The following is a 6,112-nucleotide window of genomic DNA, read 5'->3' as shown; positions in this document are numbered from 1 at the left end:
GACCAGTCAGCCAGAAGTAGAACTACAGAAGCTAAAAAGCAAGGTTAGTATATTTAGAGACCTTCCCAGAATGGTGGACTTCTATGGATTAGGTCTTTGTTTTCATTTTTTGGCGGGTGGTGCTGGCTGTGTGGTGTTTTACAGCCTGAATGGCTCTTCCATCATGGAGTCAGTTGTGCTACTAATGTCTGGTGCCTGTCACACTTGACTGGGTTACCCAGTGCAGGCCACGCTTTTATTTCTATCTAGAGCTTTCTCTAATGAAGAGAGATGACAGTTGTAAGAAATGCAACCAGCATAGATTCCTGTCTTATTCCAGTTTGTGTTAATGGCCTGTGTCAGCCAATGATTTAGGCTGAAAGTGATGAAGGAGGAAAAGAACCAGCCGCCCCCGACTTCTGTCCCTTTCACACTCGCTCCCTCCACTCTAGCAAGACAGAAGTTGAGAGTTGGGAAAACTGTACAGCCCTAAAATAATCTGGTACGTTAAAATATAGTTAGCATCCCCACCCCTTCCCCAACTAATGAAAAGACCAGCTATTGTGTAACAGTTTCCTCCAAGATTGAAACATTTCATCCTTCAGGAAAGCTACTTAAACACAAAGGTAAACAACTCAGAAGAGCTCCAGGAAGTCCCTGAAACTGACCAGACTCATTAGACCCCCGCCCTGCCAGAGTAAACTATAAAAGTGGAGTCTCTCCCAGACAGAGCAGAGCAGTGAAAATGCTCAGAGTAGCCAAGCTGTACAGAAGACTCTAAGACCAGACCAGCTGCCCGGAAGAGGTGTAAACCAACTGAGGCAGTAGGAAAAGACACTCTCCAGCCAGTCCAGCTGCCCGCAGGCTGCGCAGTGTACCCCAGGTTCTCAGCTTTGTGGGCTGTCACTTGTGGCGGGATGGGCTTTGGTGATGGTCTTTGAGTCATTTCTGCTCCTGTAAGTAGCCCCGTACCCACGTTCCTGTAGGTAATCCCAATAAAACTCATGGTTCACCAAGGTGGGCTTTGGTGTTTTCTGTACTTTGGTGTGTGTGTCTCCCCCAGGAAAAGTTTTGTCACACAACTCCTGCCATGGCCACAGCCATCTTGGAAATGGAGAACAAAGACTTCAACTACAAGATTTGCCGATGGGCTGTAAGCTGCATCTCTCTGGAGAACAGACACAGAGGCCAGTGGAACAGAAGACAGGGTACAAAACCAGCCTTTTATATTTATGTGCAGTTTGTTTAATCATGCAAGCTCCAGGGCACTCTGGGAGAAATAACAGTCTTTTCAACAAATGGTGTTGGGACATCCAGTATGGGCAAAAAGAGAAAATAAATTGCTTCTACCTTGCCCATATACTGAAAGTCACTCAAAATAAGTCAAGAAACTAAATATAAGTTATATAATTATATTTTAATTTCAAAAAATAAAATTAAACAAATAAATGTAATAATTATATATAAGCTGGGTCTAGTGGGGCATCCCTGTAGTCCTGACACCCAAGGGGCAGAGGCAGGCAGGCCTCTGTGAGGTCAGGGCCAACCTGGTCTACATAGTGAGTTTCTAGACAGCCAGAGCTACATAATGAGACCCTGCATCACAGAAACAAAACAACAAACAAAAATAATTATTTAAGGTTTCAGTTGAGCCCAACAGTGGTACAGGCCTTCAATCTAAAAAGAAAAAAAAAGTGAAAAGTGGACTTAGAAGGCTCACTGGTAGAGTGTTCACCTGCCATGCATGAGATCGCAATTCAGCTTATAGTACTGAAAAGAAAAAACAGAAACATGGGTTGCTAGAAAAATATGTGTTTGCCATTTTAGAATAGGAGAAGCTGTGATTTCTAGCTGTGGTTCAGAAGTGTGGCCAGGCCTGCGCTCCCAGATCCCTGCAAGTGCTAATGTGTTAGCTATTGAGAAACCGGAAGTGGAGCCCGACCCACACATGGCTAACTGACACTTCATTGTTGACCTCTTCTCTAGTCACGTTTTAATCAATCCTTAACAACTAGCTCTCTGGGAGTTGGGAGATCAGAGCTATCTAGAATATTGTAGATCTCTGTGCGTGGGGTCAGTGTGCACTCCAAGGTTGATACAAAAGAAAGGTTGACAAACCTAGAATTAGGTGAAAGTATCTATTCTACCTGAAAAACAGATGCAGTTATAAGAAGGAAGAGCGTGCTCAGGAGGCTAAGGCAGGTGGACTACAAAACACCAGCCAGGGCCACGTAGCCAGGCCCTGTTGAGGACAGCAAAGAGGAGGAGGAAGGAGAGGCGATGGCCATGGTGGGCGGCAGAGGCTTGCGTAAAGCAATCCATTTGACAGTGAACCGGGCACGCTCACCTTGTGATGACACTGGAACGTAAAGCTGAGGCCACAGAGCAAGTAAGAGCAGGTTCCATTGCTTGGTTTTGCAGCACACACTAACAGGAACCAATATAGGATACTGGCTTTTAGAACTGCCCTTCAGTCCATTAGAAGTGTGACCTGACTGCCACGAGTTCTGACTGTGTGCCGAAGTGAAAGGAGGGCACCAGAGCCTGGTAGATCAAAGACCCCAGAATCCTCCCTTCGGAAAGGAAGAAAACACTTTCAGAACAAATAACTACCAAAAAAACCAAAACCAAACAAACAAAAAAAAAATCCTTAAAGTTATTGAAGAACCCAGTAACAGGTCTAAAATCAAAACAATGAAACTATTTAATTGAGAGGTGTGGAAGGCAGTGTCGTAAAATAATTTTAGTTGGTCTTCATGTCATTTTCACACTGGTAAGCCGATCTATGTAATTGAGAGCTAATACATCATGAGGCAGAGTATAATTATCTTATTTACAAGTACAGAAGTCAATTGCTGTAAGAACAAATTACAAAAAAGTAATTGCTGTGGAAGAAGGCCGTCCCAGACAGTGCGAGCAGACTCACACATGGAGGCAGAAGCAGGCTGGTAATTAGCTGGGCCCGGGGGAGGTGGGGTAATTGGGGGGGGCGTGTATAGCGCTTCTTCTGGGGTAACGAGAATGTTCTAAAGCCAAGTGAGGTGACAGTTTACAGCTCTGTAAATATATTAAAACCACGGTCTGGTCTGTAATCAAATATTTTAATTTATTTCTTTGTTTAAGAATTTCATACAAGAATAATGTGTTTATTTATGTCATCTCTCTTCCCCTTCTCCCCAACTCGCGACCATTTCTTCTATAATTATCTGTGTGTGTGTGTGTGTGTGTGTGTGTGTGTGTGTGTGTGTGATTTTTCTTACTTAGAAGCCAGACATTTGGATACTGGATACAGTGTCTTTTGGTTGCTTTCCCTGACAGTTTATAAACTCCTGAACACTTCTTAGCGTTTCCAAGGAGTTTGGGGATGTCAGACTATGAACCTCCTACTATGTGGTGATTTATTACGGCACTAATAAAGAAACACTGACAGAACAGTTGACCTTTTGTTTTCCAAATATTTACATATATCTCCAGGGTACTGTACGGACTTAGAAAGACAGACACCCCGGGAAACCCGCCAAGACTCCACCACTAATGTCAGATGGGTGAAACTGAGTGGCATTGTATGACTGAGCTTAAATAGGACTGCTGTGCGTGTGAGCATTTCTTATATCTGATGATAATTACAGTAGTATTTATTGGCACATAAATCAATAATGTCTGGTGTGTTGCTGTGTTCTTACTTCACAGTTTAGGATGGTTTCTTCAAACAACCATTAAGAAGCCTTTGTTTTCTCTCATTCCTGTGTGTACATGCGCGTGAAGGTGTGCATCACAGAACTGGGTGTGGTGGTGCAACACCTGGGAGTGATGGCGCACATTTTTAATCCCAGCATTCGGGAGGCAGAGCCAGGCAGATCTCTGTGAGTTCAAGGCCAGCCTGGTCTACAAAGCAAGTCCAGGACAGCCAGGGCTAAAAAAAACAAACCAAACCAAAACAAACAAACAAACAAACACTTGTAGAGGAAAACTTTGTCTGAAGAGAACAAATTGTGTTGTTATTTTGTCTCTCAACATAAAAAAGTGAAGAATTACTTGGTGTCCTTTACTCTCCACTCCTCCCCAAGAAGTAATACATACTTTTATACAAAAAGTAATTCCATTTTTCATTAGATTTTTTAAAATTTGTATTAGTTCCTTGAGAATTTCATATAATGAAATTGACTATATTCACTTTCCAATCCCCAACTTCTCCCAGATCCACCGGCTTCCCGCTTCCCTACGCACTAACTTCCTGTCCTCTTTATTTTTCCTCGTGGGAATGTGGCCTTCCACCGGAGCACGGTTGGCTTGCCAGTGGCAACACCTGATTCTGCAGCGTGACAAACCCTCATATGAGAGCATAGCGGCCGAGGCAGCGTGCACAGGCCGTCACGGGTTGGCACCGGGTCCTCTGCATGTGTGCTATGGCTTCCAGTGTAGTGTTTTTATAAGATTGCCGAGAGCGCAAATGAAGGGGTCTTTTGATTCTTACACTTTCTTCTGAGCTCTTTTCCATCTCTTTGTTTTGTGCAATTCCTATGTGTTAGTTGTTGTTTTATCCTTCTTTATTATTATTTCTTAGAAGCCTGTTTGGTCTTTAATGAGAGACAGAGAGGGAGTGGCCTGGATGTGAGGAGAGGCGGAAGGAACTTAGAGGACTAGACGGAGGGGAATCTGTAATCAGGATGTATGATGTGAGAAAAAACATATTTTCAATAAAAGGGACCGTGAGGAAACCCCTGATTCTCCTCCCACAGCTATCAGTGGCCAATGGCTGCTGGGCTGGGGGTGGGACCTCACGTCCACCTCTGCTCTCCGCGGTGGGGTCTGATCTGGCTTGGGCTGGCACAGGTCTCGTGTGTGCATCAGAGCTGCTGTACACCCCTGTGCAGCACTTATGTCTAGAAAACCTGTTTGTATTCATTCACCACCTCTGGCTGTTATTCTCTGCGTTGGCTGGTGTGAGTCTCTGTGTTAATCATCATCTGTGCAGGTAGAACCTTCTCGGCTGTGAGCTGAGAAGTGTGTTAGTCTGTGACCACAACAGTAAGTCATGAGTAAGTCTTAGCTACTGAGCCCTCTCTCCAGCCACCATCTTTTTTTTTTTTTTTTTTTAAGGTCTTCACTTTTTTATTCTTTTTTTTTTTTTTTTTTTTGGTTTTTCGAGACAGGGTTTCTCTGTGTAGCCTTGGCCATCCTGGACTCACTTTGTAGACCAGGCTGGCCTCGAACTCACAGCGATCCGCCTGCCTCTGCCTCCCGAGTCACTTTTTTATTCTTTATGTACAAAGGCTAGCATGATCAGTTCCACTGGGCCGACAGTCTTGAATAATCCACCCAAGGTCGCTCGGTCCACCTTAATGAAGCCTATGTCCTTCACATACTAACGGAAACACTGACGGCACATGTTGAGCCCGTATTTCCGGATCAGACCGTGGCGGTTAGAGCAAACGCGGCAGGAGCGAGAACCCTGGTCGAACTTCCATGGGTGACTCCAGTAGAGCTGCTGGTGACCCATCTTGCCTTCAGACAGCCAACAAGGAAAAAGGGACCAGCCACCATCTTGAGGTGGTAAAGTGGACAGCAGAATTTGGGGCAAGGCAAGGGTAGAATCGGCTCTTCTAAGAACCATTTCTGTGTCCCTGGGTTTTATTTACTGACATTCTGAGGACTGGAGGGCTAATGTAGTGAGATGGCGTGTCCTGGCTCATGGGATGAATCAAACCAGGGTTCACTTGAAAGAGGGAGTGTAGATTGAAATTGGGGTAGAGAGACACAAGAAATAATGAGTCAGGTCTGGAAATTTCTGATCAAGATTCACTTTATTGCCGAGTAAGACTTTTTATAGCAAGGTCAATAGGATCTATTCTGATCCCTCTCTCCCTAGCTCCCAGGCTAGAAGAACACAATAGCCTGAATAGCTCCCTGTAAGAACTTCCTATTACTGAGTAGCTCTCTGTAAGGACTTCCTTAATCCTCTGGGTGTCTCTCAGTAGGGATTCCCCTACTTCTTTCAAAGGTAAATAATCCAAGGATGGCCTGGAACACAAAGACCTCCTCTGGCAAAGCTCAGCAACTGGAAGGTCACACACAGTGTGCAGCCTAAGCATGGGATTTCTGACATGGCAGAATTTAGCATGGCTCCTCACAG

General features: G+C 44.6%; 1 pseudogene; it reads right to left on the bottom strand.

The window, feature by feature from the left end:
• Nucleotides 1–5,233: 5,233 nt before the first annotated feature.
• LOC127202343 (40S ribosomal protein S29-like) lies at nt 5,234–5,504 on the bottom strand (annotated as a pseudogene).
• Between the last annotated feature and the right edge of the window lie 608 nt (nt 5,505–6,112).

This window comes from Acomys russatus, chromosome 18, assembly GCF_903995435.1.
Source record: "Acomys russatus chromosome 18, mAcoRus1.1, whole genome shotgun sequence".
Lineage (NCBI taxonomy): Eukaryota > Metazoa > Chordata > Mammalia > Rodentia > Muridae > Acomys > Acomys russatus.
The sequence above is the reverse complement of the archived record's forward strand: the minus strand, read 5'-3'. Positions and strand labels throughout refer to the sequence as shown.